General features: G+C 45.0%; 40 pseudogenes; all 40 read right to left on the bottom strand.

The window, feature by feature from the left end:
* Positions 1 to 368: 368 nt before the first annotated feature.
* On the bottom strand, positions 369 to 487 carry LOC140085477 (5S ribosomal RNA; annotated as a pseudogene).
* A 70-nt stretch (positions 488 to 557) lies between these two features.
* Positions 558 to 676, bottom strand: LOC140086804 (5S ribosomal RNA; annotated as a pseudogene).
* A 70-nt stretch (positions 677 to 746) lies between these two features.
* LOC140097827 (5S ribosomal RNA) lies at positions 747 to 868 on the bottom strand (annotated as a pseudogene).
* Positions 869 to 1,463: 595 nt separating this feature from the next.
* On the bottom strand, positions 1,464 to 1,582 carry LOC140086310 (5S ribosomal RNA; annotated as a pseudogene).
* A 70-nt stretch (positions 1,583 to 1,652) lies between these two features.
* LOC140087780 (5S ribosomal RNA) lies at positions 1,653 to 1,771 on the bottom strand (annotated as a pseudogene).
* Positions 1,772 to 2,029: 258 nt separating this feature from the next.
* Positions 2,030 to 2,148, bottom strand: LOC140100414 (5S ribosomal RNA; annotated as a pseudogene).
* A 217-nt stretch (positions 2,149 to 2,365) lies between these two features.
* On the bottom strand, positions 2,366 to 2,484 carry LOC140099108 (5S ribosomal RNA; annotated as a pseudogene).
* Positions 2,485 to 2,554: 70 nt separating this feature from the next.
* LOC140079897 (5S ribosomal RNA) lies at positions 2,555 to 2,673 on the bottom strand (annotated as a pseudogene).
* Positions 2,674 to 2,932: 259 nt separating this feature from the next.
* Positions 2,933 to 3,051, bottom strand: LOC140093178 (5S ribosomal RNA; annotated as a pseudogene).
* A 70-nt stretch (positions 3,052 to 3,121) lies between these two features.
* LOC140094603 (5S ribosomal RNA) lies at positions 3,122 to 3,240 on the bottom strand (annotated as a pseudogene).
* A 70-nt stretch (positions 3,241 to 3,310) lies between these two features.
* On the bottom strand, positions 3,311 to 3,429 carry LOC140093109 (5S ribosomal RNA; annotated as a pseudogene).
* Positions 3,430 to 3,835: 406 nt separating this feature from the next.
* On the bottom strand, positions 3,836 to 3,954 carry LOC140084912 (5S ribosomal RNA; annotated as a pseudogene).
* A 70-nt stretch (positions 3,955 to 4,024) lies between these two features.
* On the bottom strand, positions 4,025 to 4,143 carry LOC140095840 (5S ribosomal RNA; annotated as a pseudogene).
* A 258-nt stretch (positions 4,144 to 4,401) lies between these two features.
* LOC140100402 (5S ribosomal RNA) lies at positions 4,402 to 4,520 on the bottom strand (annotated as a pseudogene).
* A 217-nt stretch (positions 4,521 to 4,737) lies between these two features.
* On the bottom strand, positions 4,738 to 4,856 carry LOC140085126 (5S ribosomal RNA; annotated as a pseudogene).
* Positions 4,857 to 4,926: 70 nt separating this feature from the next.
* Positions 4,927 to 5,045, bottom strand: LOC140086488 (5S ribosomal RNA; annotated as a pseudogene).
* A 70-nt stretch (positions 5,046 to 5,115) lies between these two features.
* On the bottom strand, positions 5,116 to 5,234 carry LOC140088497 (5S ribosomal RNA; annotated as a pseudogene).
* Positions 5,235 to 5,493: 259 nt separating this feature from the next.
* LOC140079895 (5S ribosomal RNA) lies at positions 5,494 to 5,612 on the bottom strand (annotated as a pseudogene).
* A 259-nt stretch (positions 5,613 to 5,871) lies between these two features.
* LOC140085616 (5S ribosomal RNA) lies at positions 5,872 to 5,990 on the bottom strand (annotated as a pseudogene).
* A 594-nt stretch (positions 5,991 to 6,584) lies between these two features.
* On the bottom strand, positions 6,585 to 6,703 carry LOC140092289 (5S ribosomal RNA; annotated as a pseudogene).
* Positions 6,704 to 6,773: 70 nt separating this feature from the next.
* On the bottom strand, positions 6,774 to 6,892 carry LOC140091924 (5S ribosomal RNA; annotated as a pseudogene).
* A 70-nt stretch (positions 6,893 to 6,962) lies between these two features.
* Positions 6,963 to 7,081, bottom strand: LOC140079894 (5S ribosomal RNA; annotated as a pseudogene).
* A 259-nt stretch (positions 7,082 to 7,340) lies between these two features.
* Positions 7,341 to 7,459, bottom strand: LOC140099107 (5S ribosomal RNA; annotated as a pseudogene).
* A 258-nt stretch (positions 7,460 to 7,717) lies between these two features.
* On the bottom strand, positions 7,718 to 7,836 carry LOC140084037 (5S ribosomal RNA; annotated as a pseudogene).
* Positions 7,837 to 7,907: 71 nt separating this feature from the next.
* LOC140093080 (5S ribosomal RNA) lies at positions 7,908 to 8,026 on the bottom strand (annotated as a pseudogene).
* A 451-nt stretch (positions 8,027 to 8,477) lies between these two features.
* On the bottom strand, positions 8,478 to 8,596 carry LOC140085465 (5S ribosomal RNA; annotated as a pseudogene).
* A 70-nt stretch (positions 8,597 to 8,666) lies between these two features.
* Positions 8,667 to 8,785, bottom strand: LOC140086803 (5S ribosomal RNA; annotated as a pseudogene).
* Positions 8,786 to 9,572: 787 nt separating this feature from the next.
* On the bottom strand, positions 9,573 to 9,691 carry LOC140086309 (5S ribosomal RNA; annotated as a pseudogene).
* A 70-nt stretch (positions 9,692 to 9,761) lies between these two features.
* LOC140087779 (5S ribosomal RNA) lies at positions 9,762 to 9,880 on the bottom strand (annotated as a pseudogene).
* Positions 9,881 to 10,138: 258 nt separating this feature from the next.
* LOC140100390 (5S ribosomal RNA) lies at positions 10,139 to 10,257 on the bottom strand (annotated as a pseudogene).
* A 217-nt stretch (positions 10,258 to 10,474) lies between these two features.
* LOC140088094 (5S ribosomal RNA) lies at positions 10,475 to 10,593 on the bottom strand (annotated as a pseudogene).
* A 70-nt stretch (positions 10,594 to 10,663) lies between these two features.
* On the bottom strand, positions 10,664 to 10,782 carry LOC140079893 (5S ribosomal RNA; annotated as a pseudogene).
* Positions 10,783 to 11,041: 259 nt separating this feature from the next.
* On the bottom strand, positions 11,042 to 11,160 carry LOC140079892 (5S ribosomal RNA; annotated as a pseudogene).
* Positions 11,161 to 11,230: 70 nt separating this feature from the next.
* Positions 11,231 to 11,349, bottom strand: LOC140089515 (5S ribosomal RNA; annotated as a pseudogene).
* Positions 11,350 to 11,419: 70 nt separating this feature from the next.
* On the bottom strand, positions 11,420 to 11,538 carry LOC140088681 (5S ribosomal RNA; annotated as a pseudogene).
* Positions 11,539 to 12,132: 594 nt separating this feature from the next.
* Positions 12,133 to 12,251, bottom strand: LOC140084911 (5S ribosomal RNA; annotated as a pseudogene).
* Positions 12,252 to 12,321: 70 nt separating this feature from the next.
* On the bottom strand, positions 12,322 to 12,440 carry LOC140098137 (5S ribosomal RNA; annotated as a pseudogene).
* A 258-nt stretch (positions 12,441 to 12,698) lies between these two features.
* On the bottom strand, positions 12,699 to 12,817 carry LOC140100378 (5S ribosomal RNA; annotated as a pseudogene).
* A 217-nt stretch (positions 12,818 to 13,034) lies between these two features.
* LOC140099106 (5S ribosomal RNA) lies at positions 13,035 to 13,153 on the bottom strand (annotated as a pseudogene).
* A 70-nt stretch (positions 13,154 to 13,223) lies between these two features.
* LOC140079891 (5S ribosomal RNA) lies at positions 13,224 to 13,342 on the bottom strand (annotated as a pseudogene).
* Between the last annotated feature and the right edge of the window lie 35 nt (positions 13,343 to 13,377).

Genomic DNA, 13,377 nt, shown 5'->3' with positions numbered 1-13,377 from the left:
TGGGACTCCCAGCCAGTCTCCCATGCTGGTACTTGCCAAGCCTTAAGCTGCATTGCTGCTGCGATCTGACGAGAGCAGGCACATTAAGCTTAGTAGAATGGCCGTTGACAGCAGTTGTTTAATTTGAACCTTCTTTTACTATCTCATAGAGAAACTAACACGATTTTCAGGTTCAAAAATGTCAACAGAACTTGGGATTCCCAGCCAGTCTCCCATGCTGGTACTTGCAAAGCCTTAAGCTGCATTGCTGCTGCGATCTGACCAGAGCATGCACATTCAGCTTAGAATGGCTGTTGACAGCAGCTGTTCAATTTGAACCTTCTTTTACTATCTCATAGAGAAACTAACACAATTTTCAGGTTCAAAAAGGTCAACGGAACTTGGGATTCCCAGCTAGTCTCCCATGCTGGTACTTGCCAAGCCTTAAGCTGCATTGCTGCTGCGATCTGACGAGAGCAGGCACATTCAGCTTAGAATGGCCGTTGACAGCAACTGTTCAATTTGAACCTTATTTTACTACCTCATAGAGAAACTAACACAATTTTCAGGTTCAAAAAGGTCAACAGAACTTAGGATTCCCAGCCAGTCTCCCATGCTGGTACTTGCCAAGCCTTAAGCTGCATTGCTGCTGCGATCTGACGAGAGCAGGCACATTCAGCTTAGAATGGCCGTTGACAGCAGCTGTTCAATTTGAACCTTCTTTTACTATCTCATAGAGAAACTAACACAATTTTCAGGTTCAAAAAGGTCAACGGAACTTGGGACTCCCAGCCAGTCTCCCATGCTGGTACTTGCCAAGCCTTAAGCTGCATTGCTTCTGCGATCTGACGAGAGCAGGCACATTAAGCTTAGTAGAATGGCCGTTGACAGCAGTTGTTCAATTTGAACCTTCTTTTACTATCTCATAGAGAAACTAACACGATTTTCAGGTTCAAAAATGTCAACAGAACTTGGGATTCCCAGCCAGTCTCCCATGCTGGTACTTGCAAAGCCTTAAGCTGCATTGCTGCTGCAATCTGACCAGAGCATGCACATTCAGCTTAGAATGGCTGTTGACAGCAGCTGTTCAATTTGAACCTTCTTTTACTATCTCATAGAGAAACTAACACAATTTTCAGGTTCAAAAAGGTCAATGGAACTTGGGATTCCCAGCTAGTCTCCCATGCTGGTACTTGCCAAGCCTTAAGCTGCATTGCTGCTGCGATCTGACAAGAGCATGCACATTCAGCTTAGAATGGCCGTTGACAGCAGCTGTTCAATTTGAACCTTCTTTTACTATCTCATAGAGAAACTAACTCAATTTTCAGGTTCAAAAAGGTCAATGGAACTTGGGATTCCCAGCCAGTCTCCCATGCTGGTACTTGCCAAGCCTTAGCTTAGAATGGGCGTTGACAGCAGCTGTTCAATTTGAACCTTCTTTTACTATCTCATAGAGAAACTAACACAATTTTCAGGTTCAAAAAGGTCAACGGAACTTGGGATTCCCAGCCAGTCTCCCATGCTGGTACTTGCCAAACCTTAAGCTGCATTGCTGCTGCGATCTGACGAGAGCAGGCACATTCAGCTTAGAATGGCCGTTGACAGCAGCTGTTCAATTTGAACCTTCTTTTACCATCTTTGACAGAGAAACTAACAATTTTCAGGTTCAAAAAGGTCAACAGAACATGGGATTCCCAGCCAGTCTCCCATGCTGGTACTTGCCAAGCCTTAAGCTGCATTGCTGCTGCGATCTGACGAGAGCAGGCACATTCAGCTTAGAATGGCCGTTGACAGCAGCTGCCTAATTTCTACTTTCTTTTACTATCTCATAGAGAAACTAACACAATTTTCAGGTTCAAAAAGGTCAACAGAACTTGGGATTCCCAGGCAGTCTCCCATGCTGGTACTTGCCAAGCCTTAAGCTGCAACGCTGCTGCGATCTGACAAGAGCATGCACATTCAGCTTAGAATGGCCGTTGACAGCAGCTGTTCAATTTGAACCTTCTTTTACTATCTCATAGAGAAACTAACACATTTTCAGGTTCAAAAAGGTCAACGGAACTTGGGATTCCCAGCCAGTCTCCCATGCTGGTACTTGCCAAGCCTTAAGCTGCATTGCTGCTGCGATCTGATGAGAGCAGGCACATTCAGCTTAGAATGGCCGTTGACAGCAGCTGTTCAATTTGAACCTTCTTTTACTATCTCATAGAGAAACTAACTCAATTTTCAGGTTCAAAAAGGTCAATGGAACTTGGGATTCCCAGCCAGTCTCCCATGCTGGTACTTGCCAAGCCTTAGCTTAGAATGGGCGTTGACAGCAGCTGTTCAATTTGAACCTTCTTTTACTATCTCATAGAGAAACTAACACAATTTTCAGGTTCAAAAAGGTCAACGGAACTTGGGATTCCCAGCCAGTCTCCCATGCTGGTACTTGCCAAGCCTTAAGCTGCATTGCTGCTGCGATCTGACGAGAGCAGGCACATTCAGCTTAGAATGGCCGTTGACAGCAGCTGTTCAATTTGAACCTTCTTTTACTATCTCATAGAGAAACTAATACAATTTTCAGGTTCAAAAAGGTCAACAGAACTTGGGATTCCCAGCCAGTCTCCCATGCTGGTACTTGCCAAGCCTTAAGCTGCATTGCTGCTGCGATCTGACGAGAGCAGGCACATTCAGCTTAGAATGGCCGTTGACAGCAGCTGTTCAATTTGAACCTTCTTTTACTATCTCATAGAGAAACTAACACAATTTTCAGGTTCAAAAAGGTCAATGGAACTTGGGATTCCCTGCCAGTCTCCCATGCTGGTACTTGCCAAGCCTTAAGCTGCATTGCTGCTGCGATCTGACAAGAGCACACACATTCAGCTTAGAAGGGCCGTTGACAGCAGCTGTTCAATTTGAACCTTCTTTTACTATCTCATAGAGAAACTAACACAATTTTCAGGTTCAAAAAGGTCAACAGAACTTGGGATTCCCAGCCAGTCTCCCATGCTGGTACTTGCCAAGCCTTAAGCTGCATTGCTGCTGCGATCTGACGAGAGCAGGCACATTCAGCTTAGAATGGGCGTTGACAGCAGCTGTTCAATTTGAACCTTCTTTTACTATCTCATAGAGAAACTAACACAATTTTCAGGTTCAAAAAGGTCAACAAAACTTGGGATTCCCAGCCAGTCTCCCATGCTGGTACTTGCCAAACCTTAAGCTGCATTGCTGCTGCGATCTGACGAGAGCAGGCACATTCAGCTTAATATGGCCGTTGACAGCAGCTGTTCAATTTGAACCTTCTTTTACCATCTTTGACAGAGAAACTAACAATTTTCAGGTTCAAAAAGGTCTACGGAACGTGGGATTCCCAGCCAGTCTCCCATGCTGGTACTTGCCAAGCCTTAAGCTGCATTGCTGCTGCGATCTGACGAGAGCAGGCACATTCAGCTTAGAATGGCCGTTGACAGCAGCTGCCTAATTTCTACTTTCTTTTACTATCTCATAGAGAAACTAACACAATTTTCAGGTTCAAAAAGGTCAACAGAACTTGGGATTCCCAGCCAGTCTCTCATGCTGGTACTTGCCAAGCCTTAAGCTGCAACGCTGCTGCGATCTGACAAGAGCATGCACATTCAGCTTAGAATGGCCGTTGACAGCAGCTGTTCAATTTGAACCTTCTTTTACTATCTCATAGAGAAACTAACTCAATTTTCAGGTTCAAAAAGGTCAATGGAACTTGGGATTCCCAGCCAGTCTCCCATGCTGGTACTTGCCAAGCCTTAGCTTAGAATGGGCGTTGACAGCAGCTGTTCAATTTGAACCTTCTTTTACTATCTCATAGAGAAACTAACACAATTTTCAGGTTCAAAAAGGTCAACAGAACTTGGGATTCCCAGCCAGTCTCCCATGCTGGTACTTGCCAAACCTTAAGCTGCATTGCTGCTGCGTTCTGACGAGAGCAGGCACATTCAGCTTAGAATGGCCGTTGACAGCAGCTGTTCAATTTGAACCTTCTTTTACCATCTTTGACAGAGAAACTAACAATTTTCAGGTTCAAAAAGGGCAACAGAACGTGGGATTCCCAGCCAGTCTCCCATGCTGGTACTTGCCAAGCCTTAAGCTGCATTGCTGCTGCGATCTGACGAGAGCAGGCACATTCAGCTTAGAATGGCCGTTGACAGCAGCTGCCTAATTTCTACTTTCTTTTACTATCTCATAGAGAAACTAACACAATTTTCAGGTTCAAAAAGGTCAACAGAACTTGGGATTCCCAAGCAGTCTCCCATGCTGGTACTTGCCAAGCCTTAAGCTGCAACGCTGCTGCGATCTGACAAGAGCATGCACGTTCAGCTTAGAATGGCCGTTGACAGCAGCTGTTCAATTTGAACCTTCTTTTACTATCTCATAGAGAAACTAACACATTTTCAGGTTCAAAAAGGTCAACGGAACTTGGGATTCCCAGCCAGTCTCCCATGCTGGTACTTGCCAAGCCTTAAGCTGCATTGCTGCTGCGATCTGATGAGAGCAGGCACATTCAGCTTAGAATGGCCGTTGACAGCAGCTGTTCAATTTGAACCTTCTTTTACTATCTCATAGAGAAACTAACTCAATTTTCAGGTTCAAAAAGGGCAATGGAACTTGGGATTCCCAGCCAGTCTCCCATGCTGGTACTTGCCAAGCCTTAGCTTAGAATGGGCGTTGACAGCAGCTGTTCAATTTGAACCTTCTTTTACTATCTCATAGAGAAACTAACACAATTTTCAGGTTCAAAAAGGTCAACGGAACTTAGGATTCCCAGCCAGTCTCCCATGCTGGTACTTGCCAAGCCTTAAGCTGCATTGCTGCTGCGATCTGACGAGAGCAGGCACATTCAGCTTAGAATGGCCGTTGACAGCAGCTGTTCAATTTGAACCTTCTTTTACTATCTCATAGAGAAACTAATACAATTTTCAGGTTCAAAAAGGTCAACAGAACTTGGGATTCCCAGCCAGCCTCCCATGCTGGTACTTGCCAAGCCTTAAGCTGCATTGCTGCTGCGATCTGACGAGAGCAGGCACATTCAGCTTAGAATGGCCGTTGACAGCAGCTGTTCAATTTGAACCTTCTTTTACTATCTCATAGAGAAACTAACACAATTTTCAGGTTCAAAAAGGTCAATGGAACTTGGGATTCCCTGCCAGTCTCCCATGCTGGTACTTGCCAAGCCTTAAGCTGCATTGCTGCTGCGATCTGACGAGAGCAGGCACATTCAGCTTAGAATGGCCATTGACAGCAGCTGTTCAATTTGAACCTTCTTTTACTATCTCATAGAGAAACTAACACAATTTTCAGGTTCAAAAAGGTCAACAGAACTTGGGATTCCCAGTCAGTCTCCCATGCTGGTACTTGCCAAGCCTTAAGCTGCATCGCTGCTGCGATCTGACAAGAGCACACACATTCAGCTTAGAAGGGCCGTTGACAGCAGCTGTTCAATTTGAACCTTCTTTTACTATCTCATAGAGAAACTAACACAATTTTCAGGTTCAAAAAGGTCAACAGAACTTGGGATTCCCAGCCAGTCTCCCATGCTGGTACTTGCCAAGCCTTAAGCTGCATTGCTGCTGCGATCTGACGAGAGCAGGCACATTCAGCTTAGAATGGCCGTTGACAGCAGCTGTTCAATTTGAACCTTCTTTTACTATCTCATAGAGAAAATAACACAATTTTCAGGTTCAAAAAGGTCAACAGAACTTGGGATTTCCAGCCAGTCTCCCATGCTGGTACTTGCCAAACCTTAAGCTGCATTGCTGCTGCGATCTGACGAAAGCAGGCACATTCAGCTTAATATGGCCGTTGACAGCAGCTGTTCAATTTGAACCTTCTTTTACCATCTTTGACAGAGAAACTAACAATTTTCAGGTTCAAAAAGGTCAACGGAACATGGGATTCCCAGCCAGTCTCCCATGCTGGTACTTGCCAAGCCTTAAGCTGCATTGCTGCTGCGATCTGACGAGAGCAGGCACATTCAGCTTAGAATGGCCGTTGACAGCAGCTGCCTAATTTCTACTTTCTTTTACTATCTCATAGAGAAACTAACACAATTTTCAGGTTCAAAAAGGTCAACAGAACTTGGGATTCCTAGCCAGTCTCCCATGCTGGTACTTGCCAAGCCTTAAGCTGCAACGCTGCTGCGATCTGACAAGAGCATGCACATTCAGCTTAGAATGGCCGTTGACAGCAGCTGTTCAATTTGAACCTTCTTTTACTATCTCATAGAGAAACTAACACATTTTCAGGTTCAAAAAGGTCAACGGAACTTGGGATTCCCAGCCAGTCTCCCATGCTGGTACTTGCCAAGCCTTAAGCTGCAACGCTGCTGCGATCTGACAAGAGCATGCACATTCAGCTTAGAATGGCCGTTGACAGCAGCTGTTCAATTTGAACCTTCTTTTACTATCTCATAGAGAAACTAACTCAATTTTCAGGTTCAAAAAGGTCAATGGAACTTGGGATTCCCAGCCAGTCTCCCATGCTGGTACTTGCCAAGCCTTAGCTTAGAATGGGCGTTGACAGCAGCTGTTCAATTTTAACCTTCTTTTACTATCTCATAGAGAAACTAACACAATTTTCAGGTTCAAAAAGGTCAACAGAACTTGGGATTCCCAGCCAGTCTCCCATGCTGGTACTTGCCAAGCCTTAAGCTGCAACGCTGCTGCGATCTGACGAGAGCAGGCACATTCAGCTTAGAATGGCCGTTGACAGCAGCTGTTCAATTTGAACCTTCTTTTACTATCTCATAGAGAAACTAACACAATTTTCAGGCTCAAAAAGGTCAACGGAACTTAGGATTCCCAGCCAGTCTCCCATGCTGGTACATGCCAAGCCTTAAGCTGCATTGCTGCTGCGATCTGACGAGAGCAGGCACATTCAGCTTAGAATGGCCGTTGACAGCAGCTGTTCAGTTTGAACCTTCTTTTACTATCTCATAGAGAAACTAACACAATTTTCAGGTTCAAAAAGGTCAACAGAACTTGGGATTCCCAGCCAGTCTCCCATGCTGGTACTTGCCAAGCCTTAAGCTGCATTGCTGCTGCGATCTGACGAGAGCAGGCACATTCAGCTTAGAATGGCCGTTGACAGCAGCTGTTCAATTTGAACCTTCTTTTACTATCTCATAGAGAAACTAACACAATTTTCAGGTTCAAAAAGGTCAACAGAACTTGGGATTCCCAGCCAGTCTCCCATGCTGGTTTTTGCCAAGCCTTAAGCTGCATTGCTGCTGCGATCTGACGAGAGCAGGCACATTCAGCTTAGAATGGCCGTTGACAGCAGCTGTTCAATTTGAACCTTCTTTTACCATCTTTGACAGAGAAACTAACAATTTTCAGGTTCAAAAAGGTCAACGGAACTTGGGATTCCCAGCCAGTCTCCCATGCTGGTACTTGCCAAGCCTTAAGCTGCATTGCTGCTGCGATCTGACGAGAGCAGGCACATTCAGCTTAGAATGGCCGTTGACAGCAGCTGCCTAATTTCTACTTTGTTTTACTATCTCATAGAGAAACTAACACAATTTTCAGGTTCAAAAAGGTCAAGAGAACTTGGGATTCCCAGCCAGACTCCCATGCTGGTACTTGCCAAGCCTTAAGCTGCAACGCTGCTGCGATCTGACAAGAGCATGCACATTCAGCTTAGAATGGCAGTTGACAGCAGCTGTTCAATTTGAACCTTCTTTTACTATCTCATAGAGAAACTAACACAATTTTCAGGTTCAAAAAGTCAATGGAACTTGGGATTCCCAGCCAGTCTCCCATGCTGGTACTTGCCAAGCCTTAAGCTGCATTGCTGCTGCGATCTGACGAGAGCAGGCGCATTCAGCTTAGAATGGCCGTTGACAGCAGCTGTTCAATTTGAACCTTCTTTTACTATCTCATAGAGAAACTAACACAATTTTCAGGTTAAAAAAAGGTCAACGGAACTTATGATTCCCAGCCAGTCTCCCATGCTGGTACTTGCCAAGCCTTAAGCTGCATTGCTGCTGCGATCTGACGAGAGCAGGCACATTCAGCTTAGAATGGCCGTTGACAGCAGCTGTTCAATTTGAACCTTCTTTTACTATCTCATAGAGAAACTAACACAATTTTCAGGTTCAAAAAGGTCAACGGAACTTGGGACTCCCAGCCAGTCTCCCATGCTGGTACTTGCCAAGCCTTAAGCTGCATTGCTGCTGCGATCTGACGAGAGCAGGCACATTAAGCTTAGTAGAATGGCCGTTGACAGCAGTTGTTCAATTTGAACCTTCTTTTACTATCTCATAGAGAAACTAACACGATTTTCAGGTTCAAAAATGTCAACAGAACTTGGGATTCCCAGCCAGTCTCCCATGCTGGTACTTGCAAAGCCTTAAGCTGCATTGCTGCTGCGATCTGACCAGAGCATGCACATTCAGCTTAGAATGGCTGTTGACAGCAGCTGTTCAATTTGAACCTTCTTTTACTATCTCATAGAGAAACTAACACAATTTTCAGGTTCAAAAAGGTCAACGGAACTTGGGATTCCCAGCTAGTCTCCCATGCTGGTACTTGCCAAGCCTTAAGCTGCATTGCTGCTGCGATCTGACGAGAGCAGGCACATTCAGCTTAGAATGGCCGTTGACAGCAACTGTTCAATTTGAACCTTATTTTACTACCTCATAGAGAAACTAACACAATTTTCAGGTTCAAAAAGGTCAACAGAACTTAGGATTCCCAGCCAGTCTCCCATGCTGGTACTTGCCAAGCCTTAAGCTGCATTGCTGCTGCGATCTGACGAGAGCAGGCACATTCAGCTTAGAATGGCCGTTGACAGCAGCTGTTCAATTTGAACCTTCTTTTACTATCTCATAGAGAAACTAACACAATTTTCAGGTTCAAAAAGGTCAACGGAACTTGGGACTCCCAGCCAGTCTCCCATGCTGGTACTTGCCAAGCCTTAAGCTGCATTGCTGCTGCGATCTGACGAGAGCAGGCACATTAAGCTTAGTAGAATGGCCGTTGACAGCAGTTGTTCAATTTGAACCTTCTTTTACTATCTCATAGAGAAACTAACACGATTTTCAGGTTCAAAAATGTCAACAGAACTTGGGATTCCCAGCCAGTCTCCCATGCTGGTACTTGCAAAGCCTTAAGCTGCATTGCTGCTGCGATCTGACCAGAGCATGCACATTCAGCTTAGAATGGCTGTTGACAGCAGCTGTTCAATTTGAACCTTCTTTTACTATCTCATAGAGAAACTAACACAATTTTCAGGTTCAAAAAGGTCAATGGAACTTGGGATTCCCAGCTAGTCTCCCATGCTGGTACTTGCCAAGCCTTAAGCTGCATTGCTGCTGCGATCTGACAAGAGCATGCACATTCAGCTTAGAATGGCTGTTGACTGCAGCTGTTCAATTTGAACCTTCTTTTACTATCTCATAGAGAAACTAACTCAATTTTCAGGTTCAAAAAGGTCAATGGAACTTGGGATTCCCAGCCAGTCTCCCATGCTGGTACTTGCCAAGCCTTAGCTTAGAATGGGCGTTGACAGCAGCTGTTCAATTTGAACCTTCTTTTACTATCTCATAGAGAAACTAACACAATTTTCAGGTTCAAAAAGGTCAACGGAACTTGGGATTCCCAGCCAGTCTCCCATGCTGGTACTTGCCAAACCTTAAGCTGCATTGCTGCTGCGATCTGACGAGAGCAGGCACATTCAGCTTAGAATGGCCGTTGACAGCAGCTGTTCAATTTGAACCTTCTTTTACCATCTTTGACAGAGAAACTAACAATTTTCAGGTTCAAAAAGGTCAACAGAACATGGGATTCCCAGCCAGTCTCCCATGCTGGTACTTGCCAAGCCTTAAGCTGCATTGCTGCTGCGATCTGACGAGAGCAGGCACATTCAGCTTAGAATGGCCGTTGACAGCAGCTGCCTAATTTCTACTTTCTTTTACTATCTCATAGAGAAACTAACACAATTTTCAGGTTCAAAAAGGTCAACAGAACTTGGGATTCCCAGGCAGTCTCCCATGCTGGTACTTGCCAAGCCTTAAGCTGCAACGCTGCTGCGATCTGACAAGAGCATGCACATTCAGCTTAGAATGGCCGTTGACAGCAGCTGTTCAATTTGAACCTTCTTTTACTATCTCATAGAGAAACTAACACATTTTCAGGTTCAAAAAGGTCAACGGAACTTGGGATTCCCAGCCAGTCTCCCATGCTGGTACTTGCCAAGCCTTAAGCTGCATTGCTGCTGCGATCTGATGAGAGCAGGCACATTCAGCTTAGAATGGCCGTTGACAGCAGCTGTTCAATTTGAACCTTCTTTTACTATCTCATAGAGAAACTAACTCAATTTTCAGGTTCAAAAAGGTCAATGGAACTTGGGATTCCCAGCCAGTCTCCCATGCTGGTACTTGCCAAGCCTTAGCTTAGAATGGGCGTTGACAGCAGCTGTTCAATTTGAACCTTCTTTTACTATCTCATAGAGAAACTAACACAATTTTCAGGTTCAAAAAGGTCAACGGAACTTGGGATTCCCAGCCAGTCTGCCATGCTGGTACTTGCCAAGCCTTAAGCTGCATTGCTGCTGCGATCTGACGAGAGCAGGCACATTCAGCTTAGAATGGCCGTTGACAGCAGCTGTTCAATTTGAACCTTCTTTTACTATCTCATAGAGAAACTAATACAATTTTCAGGTTCAAAAAGGTCAACAGAACTTGGGATTCCCAGCCAGTCTCCCATGCTGGTACTTGCCAAGCCTTAAGCTGCATTGCTGCTGCGATCTGACGAGAGCAGGCACATTCAGCTTAGAATGGCCGTTGACAGCAGCTGTTCAATTTGAACCTTCTTTTACTATCTCATAGAGAAACTAACACAATTTTCAGGTTCAAAAAGGTCAATGGAACTTGGGATTCCCTGCCAGTCTCCCATGCTGGTACTTGCCAAGCCTTAAGCTGCATTGCTGCTGCGATCTGACAAGAGCACACACATTCAGCTTAGAAGGGCCGTTGACAGCAGCTGTTCAATTTGAACCTTCTTTTACTATCTCATAGAGAAACTAACACAATTTTCAGGTTCAAAAAGGTCAACAGAACTTGGGATTCCCAGCCAGTCTCCCATGCTGGTACTTGCCAAGCCTTAAGCTGCATTGCTGCTGCGATCTGACGAGAGCAGGCACATTCAGCTTAGAATGGCCGTTGACAGCAGCTGTTCAATTTGAACCTTCTTTTACTATCTCATAGAGAAACTAACACAATTTTCAGGTTCAAAAAGGTCAACAGAACTTGGGATTCCCAGCCAGTCTCCCATGCTGGTACTTGCCAAACCTTAAGCTGCATTGCTGCTGCGATCTGACGAGAGCAGGCACATTCAGCTTAATATGGCCGTTGACAGCAGCTGTTCAATTTGAACCTTCTTTTACCATCTTTGACAGAGAAACTAACAATTTTCAGGTTCAAAAAGGTCAACGGAACGTGGGATTCCCAGCCAGTCTCCCATGCTGGTACTTGCCAAGCCTTAAGCTGCATTGCTGCTGCGATCTGACGAGAGCAGGCACATTCAGCTTAGAATGGCCGTTGACAGCAGCTGCCTAATTTCTACTTTCTTTTACTATCTCATAGAGAAACTAACACAATTTTCAGGTTCAAAAAGGTCAACAGAACTTGGGATTCCCAGCCAGTCTCCCATGCTGGTACTTGCCAAGCCTTAAGCTGCAACGCTGCTGCGATCTGACAAGAGCATGCACATTCAGCTTAGAATGGCCGTTGACAGCAGCTGTTCAATTTGAACCTTCTTTTACTATCTCATAGAGAAACTAACACATTTTCAGGTTCAAAAAGGTCAACGGAACTTGGGATTCCCAGCCAGTCTCCCATGCTGGTACTTGCCAAGCCTTAAGCTGCAACGCTGCTGCGATCTGACAAGAGCATGCACATTCAGCTTAGAATGGCCGTTGACAGCAGCTGTTCAATTTGAACCTTCTTTTACTATCTCATAGAGAAACTAACTCAATTTTCAGGTTCAAAAAGGTCAATGGAACTTGGGATTCCCAGCCAGTCTCCCATGCTGGTACTTGCCAAGCCTTAGCTTAGAATGGGCGTTGACAGCAGCTGTTCAATTTGAACCTTCTTTTACTATCTCATAGAGAAACTAACACAATTTTCAGGTTCAAAAAGGTCAACAGAACTTGGGATTCCCAGCCAGTCTCCCATGCTGGTACTTGCCAAACCTTAAGCTGCATTGCTGCTGCGTTCTGACGAGAGCAGGCACATTCAGCTTAGAATGGCCGTTGACAGCAGCTGTTCAATTTGAACCTTCTTTTACCATCTTTGACAGAGAAACTAACAATTTTCAGGTTCAAAAAGGTCAACAGAACGTGGGATTTCCAGCCAGTCTCCCATGCTGGTACTTGCCAAGCCTTAAGCTGCATTGCTGCTGCGATCTGACGAGAGCAGGCACATTCAGCTTAGAATGGCCGTTGACAGCAGCTGCCTAATTTCTACTTTCTTTTACTATCTCATAGAGAAACTAACACAATTTTCAGGTTCAAAAAGGTCAACAGAACTTGGGATTCCCAAGCAGTCTCCCATGCTGGTACTTGCCAAGCCTTAAGCTGCAACGCTGCTGCGATCTGACAAGAGCATGCACATTCAGCTTAGAATGGCCGTTGACAGCAGCTGTTCAATTTGAACCTTCTTTTACTATCTCATAGAGAAACTAACACATTTTCAGGTTCAAAAAGGTCAACGGAACTTGGGATTCCCAGCCAGTCTCCCATGCTGGTACTTGCCAAGCCTTAAGCTGCATTGCTGCTGCGATCTGATGAGAGCAGGCACATTCAGCTTAGAATGGCCGTTGACAGCAGCTGTTCAATTTGAACCTTCTTTTACTATCTCATAGAGAAACTAACTCAATTTTCAGGTTCAAAAAGGTCAATGGAACTTGGGATTCCCAGCCAGTCTCCCATGCTGGTACTTGCCAAGCCTTAGCTTAGAATGGGCGTTGACAGCAGCTGTTCAATTTGAACCTTCTTTTACTATCTCATAGAGAAACTAACACAATTTTCAGGTTCAAAAAGGTCAACGGAACTTGGGATTCCCAGCCAGTCTCCCATGCTGGTACTTGCCAAGCCTTAAGCTGCATTGCTGCTGCGATCTGACGAGAGCAGGCACATTCAGCTTAGAATGGCCGTTGACAGCAGCTGTTCAATTTGAACCTTCTTTTACTATCTCATAGAGAAACTAATACAATTTTCAGGTTCAAAAAGGTCAACAGAACTTGGGATTCCCAGCCAGTCTCCCATGCTGGTACTTGCCAAGCCTTAAGCTGCATTGCTGCTGCGATCTGACGAGAGCAGGCACATTCAGCTTAGAATGGCCGTTGACAGCAGCTGTTCAATTTGAACCTTCTTTTACTATCT

This window comes from Engystomops pustulosus, chromosome 9 (genome assembly GCF_040894005.1).
Source record: "Engystomops pustulosus chromosome 9, aEngPut4.maternal, whole genome shotgun sequence".
NCBI lineage: Eukaryota > Metazoa > Chordata > Amphibia > Anura > Leptodactylidae > Engystomops > Engystomops pustulosus.
The sequence above is the reverse complement of the archived record's forward strand: the minus strand, read 5'-3'. Positions and strand labels throughout refer to the sequence as shown.